The following is a 15453-nucleotide window of genomic DNA, read 5'->3' on the forward strand; positions in this document are numbered from 1 at the left end:
CTTTATGAAACATCATTAATAATGAATAAATTTACGTGATGTCTCAAACTTGAACATGTAAGATATTGAGTTTAGTGAATATCAGTTACAAACTCCTCAGTTCAATTAGAGAAAATCACTAAGTTAGCATTGACAACGACATCATATCGAGCATTATTTGCTTTTGTCTAACAAATATTAGATGAGCATGGATGAAATGTGTCCTGTATCTTTTTAGTGCCATTAGGAGCTGATGTTTTCTAGATGGGATGAGAGAGATTCAGCCATTAGACCTGATGTTTTCTAAACTGCAGAGAGAAAGCTGCAGAGAAGTAAGGCGAGGAGAATACGCAGTAAGATTTCTTGAAATGGGTCTTTGAAAATAAACGAGAGTAAATTGAGGAGGTTATGATGTAAATTAATTAATATGGCTTGTTCGAATCTCATGATTCTCATGCCATCGTAGTCAGACTATAGCTGCACTAGGTCTAATTGTAACTTGAAACGAAATATACTTCTGTCATTGATATGGTCAAGTTGAAGAAATCTGATTTCTATATTAAAATCTTATTTAAATTGCAATACCATTAGTTAGTGTACTGACTCGCCAGTCTAGGTTGAGTATTTGCATTAGTCTCTATTGGTGATTATTGATGAAATAAAAACTACAGCATGTTGCAATTATACATTTTTAATCATGACATTTAGCACACATGAAAGTGAAATATAAAATATATATAGCTTATGAATACAGGTAGGCTCTATGCTAAAACTAGTACTACGTCTAATCATCAGAAATTAACTTTCTTCCGTTGATATGATAAATTTTAAAATAGTAAAAGCTTTAAAATCATGTAATTTCAGGTCTATCAAGAATCTATTGAGATTGCACTAATTATCACTAAGTATTTGCATGCTGACATCCTGGCTTTACTTTGAACAAGATACAATATTGTCAGCCATTAGTGAATAAGGTGTGTATGTGTATATATATATATATATATATATATATATAATATATAATATATATATATATACTGTTTCTCAAACGTTTTGCATGCATCAATTCTTGTGAATTATCAAATATATCATCAGAAGTTGTTGTTTACAAATTTTCCTTGCAAAGATATATAAATTTTGCTTTGATAAAACTTTCAAAGTGATACTTCCAGGAACTATGCTTGTTTTTATAGAGACTGGATAGGGCACATGAACATATGTAGAATTTTACAGTAGTTTATCATTTTGCTGTAAACCTAAAATGGACATAAATACTTCGATTGTTTTGCCTGATCTCTTGGATGTACACCCTAGCTTGTCTCTGGATTCAACCTTCCTTATCAAGTGGTAATTTATGGGCTGCTGTAGAGCAAGAGCCCGTGCCAGCACAAGGCTGGCTAAATCTAAGTAGTAAGTGGTAACAATGAAAGTAGTACTAGTAATGGTAATGGTAGTTATATACGTACACTATCAACCGCACTACCACAGCTACTAGTGAAAATAAGCTGGTACCATTAAAACTGCCATCAGTAATATTACCAAAACTTCTACAAATGGAAAATATATAACTGCCGCTGTCATTAACGCTATTATGACTGCTAATTATCACCAACGCCGCTATCACTATAACTGTCATTAGTATTATCATCACTATTATATCACCAGTATCACTTGCATCATTACTGCCATTACTGGTACTACTAAATATTACAACTGTCATTAATACTCTCTTCATATACATGATAAACCTGTGAACCTAGCTGTTGTACATGTCAAAAGAAGTTGGGCAAAATAACCCGAGAATGTCCTGTGACGATTCACGGCAAAATTAATCGCTAATATTTAAATAAACTCTTTTTGTTCTAATCCTTACCAATATCTTAAAGGCAAATGATGATGATATTACGAATGACCATTCAGCAGACTATGGCATCTCGTCCCCCGGGAGGTTTCAGGAGCGTTGTTTAGTATATTTTGCTTTCCTATTGTCTACTGAAGGGTCATAGGTAACCTAACACCTAATTAACCAAAACTAGTTAAACATATATCTCACGTTTATTGCTTAAACAGCAGAAAAAGCCTGTAAATTACAAGCACTCCCTCAAGGTAAGTACCTAGGTGTTACTTGTTTTTTAAAGCTGAGAGACTGAGACCGGCAATACTATGTTCACATTAAAGCTCAGCTCTGTGAAAGCAAAGGAGAAAAGAAGGGAAGGAAGTTAAGGAACAGTTTCTCATGTGATGACTCGTTAGCCTCTTGAAAAGCTGCAAATTGAATGACTCGGGGAAAACCTGACGGGGACAGTTTCACTATTTTGATGTGAGGAGGGGGATGAATGAGTTATCAAATTGGTTTATCGCGGAATTCACCATTTATTGTTTATACATATATATTTCAAATGAGGGAAATTGTATTTTATATTAAATATGTTGTTTAGTCTACAATGAATTAACTTTGACCTGTTTTGTATATATATATATTATAACATTTGTTTTCCGTATATGTCATATATATATATAAAAGTTGACAACAAAATATATGCCTTCACATTTTTCAAAAATGTTCTTCGTGGAATACTAATTCAAAATATTTTCCAGACCAGCTGGATGCTGGTAAACGAAATGTTTCTTTTCACAAACCAATTACATCTTTTAATGAAATAAGTTAGGGCTCCTTTATCTTAGTACGAAAATTGACATTTTCAGGATTATTTTGAATTAAATACAAATATAAATCAATTAATAAAACATGCTACTTCTTTCTAAAACACCATAAATTCTTTGGAAGAATTTCACCAATGCCCCTAACTTGTTCATATGAATACATCTTCAATAAAATAATGATAATGTACATTTCAATATCTCAAACAAATTTTCTTTTTTAATAAGTGATTTCTTCTTTCTGCCAAATTCCTTTCTCAATAATCAGCATTCATAAACGGCCCCTGTTGCGGTTTGTTCAAATAAACGGGCATCCCGTGAAAGTTAATAACTAACCCAACAGAAACCAAATAGCAACCGCCTTGGAAAAGGCGGCCTAGGAAAACAAATCATGCCGATAGATCCAACATAAAATCTGTTTAAATTTGAGATTTAGTTAACTAGATCAAAACAATAATTTACAATAATATTTTCAGTGAACTCTGGTACTAAAGAAACAAAATTATTTTATCTTAAAACATATCTATCTATCTATTTAATTTATGGATTTATTTATTTATTTTTATTCATTTATTTATTTTTATTTAAGAATTTATTTATTCATTTTTATTTATTTATCTATTTTTTATTTATTTATTTATTCTATTTATTTATTTATTTTTTAATTTTTTTAATATATTTTTAAAAATGATTATAAATGCGTGACCTATATATTTTTATATATATATAATCGAGCTTGAATAATATATATAGTCACCATAAGAAAACAAGCTCAGCGAGAGGAGAGTGAGAGGAGAGAGAGAGTGGCGTAAGTCATTAAAATATCCTGGCGCCGATGGGTGACTTAATGAAATGCTCAAGCATCCGAGAAATACAAATATAAATTAATCTAAAATAAATTCCGGGTAACGCCGCCAAATTTACACTCTGCAAAAGATCTACTGGCGCCGATGTGGTTCCCCTCAAATCAGCGTTTAAATAAGTAGCTGGGTGAAACCATACATTGGTAACCATCCTGAACGTAGATCCTATGAACGTTAATCATGATCTTTTTATGTTCCTACGTACACAGACAAAAATCTCAAAATACTGAGGGTCAGAAAGGTGTGAGTACCAATGAACCCCAAAAATATTTGTTTTCAATACAAGACCACCGAGCTGGATTACCTCTCTAGGGCTCATGGCGTGACAACCTCAGGTGAAAGAACGAGGGCCAGATTTGTTAATCGAACCATTATGACAGAAATGAAATATCACAGAAATCCTCATAATTCTAACCCCAGTCGGAGAGTCGAACGTTGGGCCAACAGCGTGCTAGCCGAGAGCCTCCCACCCTGCGGTGCCTAAAGTATTAATGACGGACGACCATGAGAGTGAAAGATGAGAAATTATTTATGTTAGGAAATACAGATGCAATACAGAATTCATTCATTTACTCTAACCCGTAGGAAGACCGTTCATATTCTCTGCACTTCTTCTATATTCTTTGCAGCATGCCTGGTCCCTAACTGCAACCCCCTTGATTTTACTGTCCTCCTTTCAATTCTCTTTCTTCCTTCTTACACCTTTCCACCCTCCTTCTTACTGGTAATTTTGAGGTTTTCCTCCTGAATGACCTCCCCAAAGGTCTTACTGTCAATTTCCGTTTCAGCGCTGATTGACCTCACAGGCCCCCTTCGTGAAGTCTAACAAAGTTCCTGAATTCCAACAGAATTTAATTATGGTCATGCATTCCTAAGAATGAAGGGCAAAAGCAGGAGAATACTCCATGCAAAGGGCCCTCAAGGAACGTAAAAAGCCATTTTTCACTGACAGAGCCAACGAACAGAAACAAATCCAGCCAGGGCGCTACACTACTGACGGATGAGTAAGCGCCGGACAAAGCTAATTAGAAAATCCTCCTAGAAACAAAAAATCAGTTGAGCTTCGCTGCTAATGAGGAGGAGGTTCTGCAATTATAACTCGTTTCGTTTTGGGTCGCGCTTAATTGCGAAAAATGTCCGAGTCAGTCGCTTGCAAGGATATCGTCGTTCTTGGACAAATATAGAAATTTCTCGTGTCATTAACAGTGGTAAAGGTGTTGGAAGAGTCTGAGATTGAGGGAATACAGAAAATAGACAGCTTTTTTTGGGGGGGGGGAGGTTAGACAGTTGGAGCAATATTTAATATCTGAATTTACTGTATGAAAGTATAAATCAGTTGACACAAACACACTCTCACACACACACACATATATGTGTGTATAACGGAATATATATGATGAATATATAAATAAAGATAAAATATATAAAGGCAAATACTGGAGTGCTATATTTTGGCTCTTTCTGTCTCTACTTACTTGGCAGACTTTTATATATTCTTCAGTCTGCTAAGTAAAGGACGTGTGTCGAAAGTGTGTGTTCCCCTTCCTTCGTGGATTTTATGTGTGTGTGTGTGTGTGTGTGTATACCTTACATACTGTACATCATAATGATGTCATTACTTTTTCAAAGACAACTGAATAAAAATGCACAAAGATTTAAAATGACTGTATTTAAAATAAATGCATAAGAACCTGCATTTAGTAATTAAGAGCACCAATATTATTTTCCTTTCGCACTAATGCTTTCCCAAGCACGCTAAAATTTAACCTAATCAAAGCTCACAATAAATAATGTAACTCAAGCCTTACAGAGAGAGAGAGAGAGAGAGAGAACTGTATCTTAGTGGAACGCATCATCAACAGATAAACAAAAACAAGACAACTGATTTGCATAAAACTGTATTTGACTTCAAAAACTTCATCAATGAACATCCAAGTGTTGGGAAGGGATTTATTTTATGTAAAACATAAATAATGATTAAATATATAAATAAACAAATAATAATATTGAAGGCTTTAAGTCAAGGAGACAACAAAATAATTATGTTTCTAGAATCAAGTCAAGTCTCCATTATAGATAAAATATAAAGAGAATTTTATGGTTTGTGAAAATGCATATAAAATAATTTTTATATCTCAAAGCTTTATTATAATGAAGAAGTTTGATTAAATTACTTCATTATTTCGAATGTCCTGGGTAAGAAACGTCCCAAAAGTTGATCAATCTTTTCAATATAGATAATTTGTGATTGACATCTTCAACAAAAAGATGAAAAGAAAAATTCTCTCTATGCAGGAAAATATTAATGAATCAATCAACATCAATCATTTCCTGGTGATGGTGTTTTTCATTAACAAGAAAGTTACTTGAAAAGCAAAGAAAGAAAGAGAGAAAAATAGAGACAATTTTTTTCGGTGAGCAAAATTTTAGAGAGGATGCTGGATGAGAGATGAAGAGGAAATTGTAAAAGATCGGGGAGACAGCAGCATGGATTCATGAGAGGAAGAGGGACGGTGGAGGCCATCTTCGCAAGTAAGACAGCTACAGAAAAGAGGCTAGAGGGAAACCAGGAGCTGTATTGTTCATTTATAGACCTGGAGAAAGCAGGAGAAGTGACGTTTTGGTGTTTGAGGAAGAGGAAAGGCCCAGAAAAGTTGGCTGGCTGGTCGAAAATGATATGTCAGGAACGAGCACAAAAGTAATATTAGCAGTTGGGGGAAACAGAAAACTTTGAAGTTAGTGTTGGATTTTTGTTTGTGCTGGTCATGGATGTGTTGAGATCGAGGAATGAAGTGCTGTGGGAATTGTTACACGCTGATGATCTTGGTGATTACTGCTGAAGATGAGAGGACCTACAGAGAAGGGGCTGAGAGTGGCAGAGTCTTTAGAGAACCTGTTGGAGGAAGAAGATCAGGAGAGGAGACCGAGAATTAGGTGGCGAGATAAAGTGAAGGAAGATAGGAGAGAAGAGATTTGGTGGAGGATGATGCCTGATAGAAGGCAGTGGGAGAAGATGTGCATCAGGCAACCGACCTCTCTCTCTCCTCTCTCAGCCAGAATCCTTCACGTCTTCGTTTATTACTATACTAACGCGAGGTCTTCTGAAGCCCCATGAAGCTGGATTCAGAGCCAGGATCCTTCACATATAACACTAACAAGAGGTCCTGTGAAGCTCCACTCGATGCTGGACTTGGAAGCTGAATCTTTCTCCTCCTCCCTACCTGTCTTCAGAAATTACCAGAGGCATATTCGAAAACTAAAGTATACATCAATCACCAAGAGTTGTTAAGTACAAGGTCGACACAGATGGAAGTTGCAGTCCAAGAAACAAGGTTGGGATTGGGGAAAAAAAGTTTGCCAGTGCCAACAGGCCAGAGATCCCGTGGACAAGAGAAGCAGAAAGAAGGGAACAAGATCCTGAATGAAGCAGTAGCTTTCTCCCTGCTCATTATTTTGCACCTCTTAAAGTGGTGACCAGGGTGGTTCCTGAGGCCATTAGCGGACTCAGACGGTGACTTAGTCTTGGCTCATGAATCCAACCACACCCCTAATGGACTAAATACGGCGCTGTAACCAGCGTTTGGGGCGTGTTGACTCTCTGTGGCAAATCACCAGGTCATTAGCGGACCCACACGGCGCACTCCCAAGTGTGTAGTGGCGTGAGTATCCCACTCCAATTAAGGGCAATAGTGACCATGGATGTAGAGTTTCCTGTGCAAGTAAGTGTAAATGTGGCATGTGAGTAAGTGGTATGTGAGCGCGCTCAATTGTTTGTGTATGCAAGGGGGTGTATGAGGGTGGGTAGGTAGGCAGGAAGGTGGGAGAAGGTAAGGATAGGTAGACAGGAGGAGGAGGGTGGGTGTAAGTATGCAAGATTTTGTGAGTACTTGAAGTGTTCCTCTTCATTTCTGAATAATCCATCTCTCTCTCTTTCTCTATTTTTTCTTTCTTACCAGTCTTTTCCTCATCCTGTTTCCTAACATATTTTCTATTTCTCCGGACAGACGGCAAGCATGACACTGAGAAATGCAACTGGGAAGGGCGGCGACCACCAGTTGGGAGACTGGTGGCCGCTCACTGACCCGCCACACCACTGATAGGAGCAAAGCCAAGACGAGTTGCCAAGAGACACCTGGGATTACACGCAACGGTTCGGAAGGGCGAGCGACCATCAGTTGGGGACTGCTGGCTGCTCACTGGACCCGCCATAACACTGATGGAGCAAGCCAAGACCAGGCCACCGACTACACCTGGAGACACGCAGCGGACTGGAAGGGCCAGCGCCACCAGTTTGGGGACTGGTGGCGCTCACGGACCCGCACGCTAACGATGATGCAAACCAGAGTGGGCAGCCGCTTCTGACACCTGGAGGCACACAGCGACGGGAAGGGCGGTGACCAGCAGTTGGGGGACTGCGGGCGCTCACGGACCTGCCACGTCCCGACACAGGACCAAGCCAAGACGAGTCGCCGGCTAATCTTTGGCTTGGTCTTGCTCGCTATGCGGCGGGTCTGGTGAGCGGCCAGCAGTCCCCAGCCGCTGCTGCTCGCCGCTTCCCGTCCGTTGCGTGTGTCCGGGTCGGTGACGGTCGTCTTGGCTTGGTTTCTATCAGTGGCGTGGCAGGTCCGGCGAGCGGCCCGCAGTCCCCCAGCTGCTGGTCGCTCACCCTTCCTGTCCGTTGCGTTTCTCCAGGTGTCGGCCACGGCTTGTCTTGGCTTGGTCGTATCGGTGTCTTGGCAGGTCAGGTGAGCGGCCCGCAGTCCCCCAGCTGCTGGCCGCTCGCCCTTCCTGTCCTTTGCGTGTCTCCAGGTGTTGGCGACGGCTCGTCTTGGCTTGGTCCTGTCGGTGGCATGGCAGGTCCGGTGAGCAGCCAGCAGTCCCCAGCTGCTGGTCACGCCCTTCCATCCGCTCGCGTGTTTCCAGGTGTCGCGCTGCGTCTTAGCTTGGTCCCCTATCGGTGGGCGTGGCCGGATCCGGTGAGCTGTCAGCAGTCCCCAAACTGCTGGTCGCCGCCCTTCCAGGCTAAGTTCGCGTGTCTCCAGGTCGGGCGCGGCTCCTCTGGCTCGGTCCTCTCGGTGGCGTGGCGGTTCGGGAGAGTGCCCAACAACTGACTGGTCGCGCGCTTTCCAGGCCGCTTCGGCGTGTCTCAGAGTGCCTGGCGGTGGCTCCTCTTGGCTGGGTCCTGCTCGGTGGCGTTGCGGGTCCAGAGAAGCGCCAGCAGCCCCCAACTGGTAAATACCCAGCCTTCCTGTCCGTTGCGTGTGTCTCCAGGTGTCGACGGCGGCTCCTCTTGGCTTGGTCCCCTGCTCGGTGGCGTGGCGGGTCCGGAGCGGCCAGCAGCCTCTAACTGCTGGTCGCCGCTTCTTCCCGCCTCGCATGTCTCCAGGTAACGGCAGCGCTCCTCTTGCTCGTCCTATCGGGCGCGCGGGCGGTCCGAGAGTAGCCAGCAGTCCCCAACTGGTGGTCGCCAGCCCTTCTCCCGTCTGTTGTGTCTCCAGGTGTGGCCGGCGGCTCGGGCCCCGCTCGGGTCCTATCGGGCGCGTGTGGCAGGTGGTCCGTGAGCGCCACCAGTCCTGCAACTGCGGTCGCTCACCCTTCCCGGACGTTGCGTGTCTCCTGGTGTCGTCAGCGGCTCCCTTCGGCTCGGTCCTATCGGCGTTGTGGCAGGTCCGGTGAAGCGGCCACCAGTCCCCCAACTGGTGGTCGCTCGCCCTCTCCAGCTGTTGCGAGCGAGCAGCGGCTGGGGGACTGCTGGCCGCTCACCAGACCCGCCACACCAGCGATAGGACCAAGCCAAGACAAGCCACGCTCGTCTTGGCTTGGTCCTGTCGGTGACGTGGCAGGTCCGGTGAGCGGCCCGCAGTCCCCCAACTGCTGGTCACTCGCCCTTCCCGTCCGTTGCGTGCCTCCAGGTGTCAGCGGCTGCTCCACTTGGCTTGGTCCTATTGGTGGCGTGGCGGGTCCGGTGAGCGGCCACCAGTCCCCAAACTGGTGGTCGCTAGCCCTTCCAGTCCGTTGCGTGTCTCCAGGTGTAGTCGCTGGCTCGTCTTGGCTTGCTCCTATCAGTGTTATGGCGGGTCCAGTGAGCAGCCAGCAGTCCCCCAACTGATGGTCGCTCGCCCTTCCGGGCCGTTGCGTGTCTCCAGGTGTCTGCGGCTGCTCGTCTTGGCTTGCTCCTATCGGTGGCGTGGCGGGTCTGGTGAGCGGCTACCAGTCCCCCAACTGGTGGTTGCTCGCCCTTCCCGGCCGTTGCATTTCTCCAGGTGTCGTTGGCGGCTCGTCTCGGCTCGGAGAAATAGAAAAATATGTGTTAGAAACAAGGATGAGGAAAAGACTGCAAGAAAGAAAGAAATAGAGAAAGAGAGAGAGATGGATTATTCAGAAATGAAGAGGAACACTTCAAGTACTCACAAAATCTTGCGTACTCTTACACCCACCCTCCCTCCCACCTATCTACCTATCCCTACCCTCTCCCACCTTCCTACCTACCTACCCACCCCCTCACATACACCCCCTTGCATACACACAAACAATTGAGTGCGCTCACATGCCACTCACTCACATACACATTTACACATACTTGCACAGGAAACTCTACATCCATGCTCACTATTGCCCTCTTAATTGGAGTGGGATACTCACGCCAATACACACTTGGGAGTGCGCCGTGTGGGTCCGCTAATGACCCTGGTGATTTGCCGACGAGAGCGAGCACGCCCAAACGCTGGTTACAGCGCCGTATTTAGTCCGTTAGGGGTGTGGGGTAGTTCATGGAGCCAAGACTAAGTCGCCGTCTGAGTCCACTAATGGCTCCGGGAACCACTCCTGGTCACCACTTTAAGAGGTGCAAAATAATGAGCAGGGGGAAAGCTACTGCTGCTTCATTCAGGATCTTGTTCCCTTCTTTCTGCTTCTCTTGTCCACGGGATCTCTGGCCTGTTGGCACTGGCAAACTTTCTTTTCCCCAATCCCAACCTTGTTTCTTGGACTGCAACTTCCATCTGTGTGTCGACCTTGTGCTTAACAACTCTTGGTGATTGATGTATACTTTAGTTTTCGAATATGCCCTCTGGTAATTTCTGAAGACGGGTAGTAGGAGGAGGAGGAGGAGGAGGAGGAGAAGGATTCAGGCTTCAAGTCCAGCTTCGAGGAGCTTCACAGGACCTCTTGTTAGTGTTATATGTGAAGGATCCTGGCTCCGAATCCAGCTTCATGGGGGCCTCAGAAGACCTCGCATTAGTATAGTAATAAACTGAAGACGTGAAGGATTCTGGCTGAGAGAGAGAGAGAGGGGTCGGTTGCCTGATGCGTCTTCTCCACTGCCTTCTATCCAAGGCATCATCCTCCACCAAACCTCTTCTCTCCCTATCTTCCTTCACTTTATCTCGCCACCTAATTCTCGGTCTCCCTCTCGATCTTCTTCCTCTAACAGGTTCTCTAAAGACTCCTGCCACTCTCCAGCCCTTCTCTGTAGGTCCTCCTCATCTTCAGCAGTAATCACCAGATCATCAGCGTGTAACAATTCCCACAGCACTTCATTCCTGATCTCAACACATCCATGACCAGCACAAACAAAAATCCAACACTAACTTCAAAGTTTTCTGTTTCCCCAACTGCTAATATTACTTTTGTGCTCGTTCCCTGACATATCATTTCGACCAGCCTAGCCAACTTTTCTGGGCCTTTCCTCTTCCTCAAACACCAAAACGTCACTTCTCCTGCTTTCTCCAGGTCTATAAATGAACAATACAGCTCCTGGTTTCCCTCTAGCCTCTTTTCCTGTAGCTGTCTTACTATGAAGATGGCCTCCACCGTCCCTCTTCCTCTCATGAATCCATGCTGCTGTCTCCCGATCTTTACAATTTCTCTTCATCTCTCATCCAGCATCCTCTCTAAAATTTTGCTCACCGAAAAAAAATTGTCTCTATTTTTCTCTCTTTCTTTCTTTGCTTTTCAAGTAACTTTCTTGTTAATGAAAAACGCCATCACCAGGAAATGATTGATGTTGATTGATACATTAATATTTTCCTGCATAGGAGAGAATTTCTTCTTTTCATCTTTTTTGTTGAAGGTGTCAGTCACAGAAGTTATCTATATTGAAAAGACTGATCAACTTTTGGGACGTTTCTTACCCAGGACATTTTGAAGTAATTTGAATCAAATCTTAATTATAATAAAGCTTTGAGATATAAAAAATTATTTTATATGCATTTTCACAAACAACAAAATTCTCTTTATATTTTATCTATAATGGAGACTTCACTTGATTCTAGAAACATAATTATTTTGCTGTCTCCTTGACTTAAAGCCTTCGCTATTATTATTTGTTTATTTATATATTTAATTGATATTTATGTTTACATAAAAAGCAATCCCTTCCCAGCACTTTGATGTTCATTGATGAGGCTTTTGAAGTCAAATACAGTTTTATGCAAATCAGTTGTCTTGTGTTTTGTTTATCCGTTGATGATGCGGTCCACTAAGATACAGTTCTCTCTCTCTCTCTCTCTCTCCCTCTGTAAGGCTTGAGTTACATTATTTATTGTGAGCGTTGATTAGGTAACATTTTAGCGTGCTTGGGGAAGCATTAGTGCGAAAGGAAAAATAATATAGGTGCTCTTAGTTACTAAACGTAGGCTCTCATGCATGTATTTTAAATACAGTCATTTTAAATCTCTGTGCATTTTATTCAGCGTCTTTGAAAAAGTAATGACATCATTATGATGTACGGTATGTGAGGTATACACACACACACATATATATAAATAAAGATAAAATCCACGAAGGAAGGGGAAACACTGGAGTGCTGCGAGGCCTTTCGACACTTACGTCCTTTACTTAGCAGACTGAAGAAATATAAAAGTCTGCCAAGTAAAGGACGAAAGAGTAGAAAGGCCTCGCAGCACTCCAATGTTTCCCTTTCCTTCGTGAATTTTATCTTTATTTATATATTCATCACGTTCCATATTTTCGTGATTCAGTTATACACATATATATACGTGTGTGTGCGTAGAGAGAGAGAGAGAGAGAGAGAGAGAGAGAGAGAGAGAGAGAGAGAGAGAGAGAGAGCGTGTGTGTGTTTGTGTCAGTTGATTTATACTTTCATACAGTGAATTCAGACATTAAATATTACTCCAACTGTCTAACCACCCCCAAAAAGAAAAGCTATTTCCTGTCTATTTTCTGTATTCCCTCAATCTCAGACTCTTCCAACGCCCTTTACCACTGTTAATGACACGAGGAAAATTCTATATTTGGTATTGAAAGACTGCCTTTGGCTAATTTTTCACCAAATTTTGTGTTTTCAATAACACCCCCATGAGATATTCTTCCATTCGTTCTAAAATCACACATGATAAATTCACCCTTTGCATTGACGACTGCCAGCAACACTAGGTTATGTTACCCTTTATAATTGTAAAAATAGGAACCTGCATCTTTGGTGGCGTGATGGCTACATGTTTCCCGTCAGCAGCTCCTAAACAATTCGGGAATTGCCACATCTCATGGAAATCTTCGGCAATCTCAATCCATTCTTGGTGTGTATCAGGAAACTAGACATAAAAAATATTTTGTCAAAAAACAATCCACTAAGTCATCCTCCTCCTACTCCCCCTCGTCGTCGCCTTACTACTACTACTATTACTACTACATATCAGTATGTTAAATACAAAATTTTCATATACATTTTATAATTATAATACAATATTTAAACAATGCAGTACTTGAATAACGTAAGATATAATTCAATAATAGCTGCAGTGATTATTATCTATATTATATCACATCATATATCATAATATATCATTAGCATTTGTAGCAGTAGTTCTTCTTTGGTGGGTGGGTAGAGCTTTCGACTGGCACGCTGTTGGCTCAGCGTTCGACTCTCCGGGCCGCCAATGAAGAATTAGAAGAATTCATTTCTGGTGATAGAAATTCATTTCTCGTCATAGTGTGGTTCGGATTTCACAATAAGCTGTAGGTCCCGTTGCTAGGTGGCCATTTGGTTCTTAGCCACGTAAAAATAAATCTAATCCTTCGGGCCAGCCCTAGGAGAGCTGTTAACCAGCTCAGTGGTCTGGTTAAACTAAGATATACTTAACTTAAATTGTAGAAGTAGTTGGATTTTCCGCAATGGTACATAATTTGTTTGACAATAACCCTATTCTTATTAATGTTAGTCTTATCAATAGGTTTCATTACATCCTACAGTTACTGTTACCAGACAATGAGACTACCATACCACCACTTCAACACTATCAATGCCATACCTGCAAGTAAGTGAGGATGACGATGCAATTGACGACCCTCAGTCAAATGTCAAACAACGTAAAAAGCCAAGAAATGAGAGAGCAACAGAAACTGATCAAGTGATGCATATTTTGGGTGAAAAATTGAAAAACACCCATTCAGAGGATGAATTTGATACGGTAGGAAAAACTATTGTCAACAAATTAAGAAATGTGCCCCATAATACAAGAATATTGGCAGAAAGATTTATAAATGATGTACTTTTCAAGGCCGATTGGGAACATTAAATCGAAACTGCCAATTTGTAATTTCTCCTCACTTTGAATATCCTAATAATATCTAATCTGTGCTACTGCTGAAAATTGGTTTATATTAATTTTGTAGGGTTAATAATTATTCAAGCTGTGGAAATAACGTTGGGTTTACTATGTATCTTAATAACATACGATGACAGCTATCACTTATTTAATACTGACAGAAGACAGTACAGTGAAGTTTGACTTTAATCATGTATACCATGTTATTGGAGAGAATGTTGCTATTATGTATGTTTAATAAAGATAAAAACTTAGTAGTCTACCTTCATGTATTCCCTGTTTAGTGTAGTTGTTTACCTTCATGTATTCCCTGTTTAGTGTAGTTGTTTACCTTCATGTATTCCCTGTTTAGTGTAGTTGTTTACCTTCATGTATTCCCTGTTTAGTGTAGTTGTTTACCTTCATGTATTCCCTGTTTAGTGTAGTTGTTTACCTTCATGTATTCCCTGTTTAGTGTAGTTGTTTACCTTCATGTATTCCCTGTTTAGTGAAGTCCATATGGCTCGACAGGTTTCTGGAATAATTTGACCTAAGCGTTGAGGAGATTTTGCCACTCTGAATTTGAGATCTTCATATGATCGTCCTGTTGCTAAATATCGTAGTGTTGCAGAAAGTCTTTCATGGGGTGTTGATGGCCTTCCTCATGCGCGTCTTGCTTTTTTATATAAGTTGCTATTCTATTAAGTAATTCATAATAAGTGTCCATATCCATGCGCAGATAATTGTAGCCTACCAATCATCGGGGTGCAATTTCAACTCCTCCAGTAAATTCGAATGAGAAAAAAGCTCTCTTTTCTCCAGCCATCGTTTAGCCCAAAATCTCTTCTTGTTTCTGTCCTTTTTCTTAAGTCTTATATATTCACAAGTCAAAAAAGCAATGGTATAAAGGTCGTTATTTTAGAGAGGTTCCGCCCTAGGTGTTAACACTGCTCTACTGCTGAGATTGAAATGACACGTTTATGAAGATCTGATCGTCGTGCGAGTGTTCACCGATACAATTTCGAAGCCCCGCCCATTACGATCTGATTTCTCAATCAAATCGCTAGTGAATGCGCAGCCTAAGGTCAGCCGTGTATGGCCATTACGATAACGGCATAATAGCCTACCATTCTTTCGGCAATTAACCGTTTTCCCAAGACTTTATATTTAAAGCAATTTCTTTCATTTTCTTTAAATCTATTTCACACCACTGTTTCTGCCAGGACCCCTGAATTAATTTTGCGACGCTGGAAAAAAAATTATCTAGATTTTGAACAGTGAGTTGTCAATGAACCGGATTTGTTGCTGCCGACTCAATTTGCTGATCTTCCCATTCACATAGGCAATTACCAGCCAATAATGAATATAACCATACACAGAAACCTCCGACTCTTGTGAATTTT

Source organism: Macrobrachium rosenbergii, chromosome 51, assembly GCF_040412425.1.
Source record: "Macrobrachium rosenbergii isolate ZJJX-2024 chromosome 51, ASM4041242v1, whole genome shotgun sequence".
In the NCBI taxonomy this organism is placed as follows: domain Eukaryota; kingdom Metazoa; phylum Arthropoda; class Malacostraca; order Decapoda; family Palaemonidae; genus Macrobrachium; species Macrobrachium rosenbergii.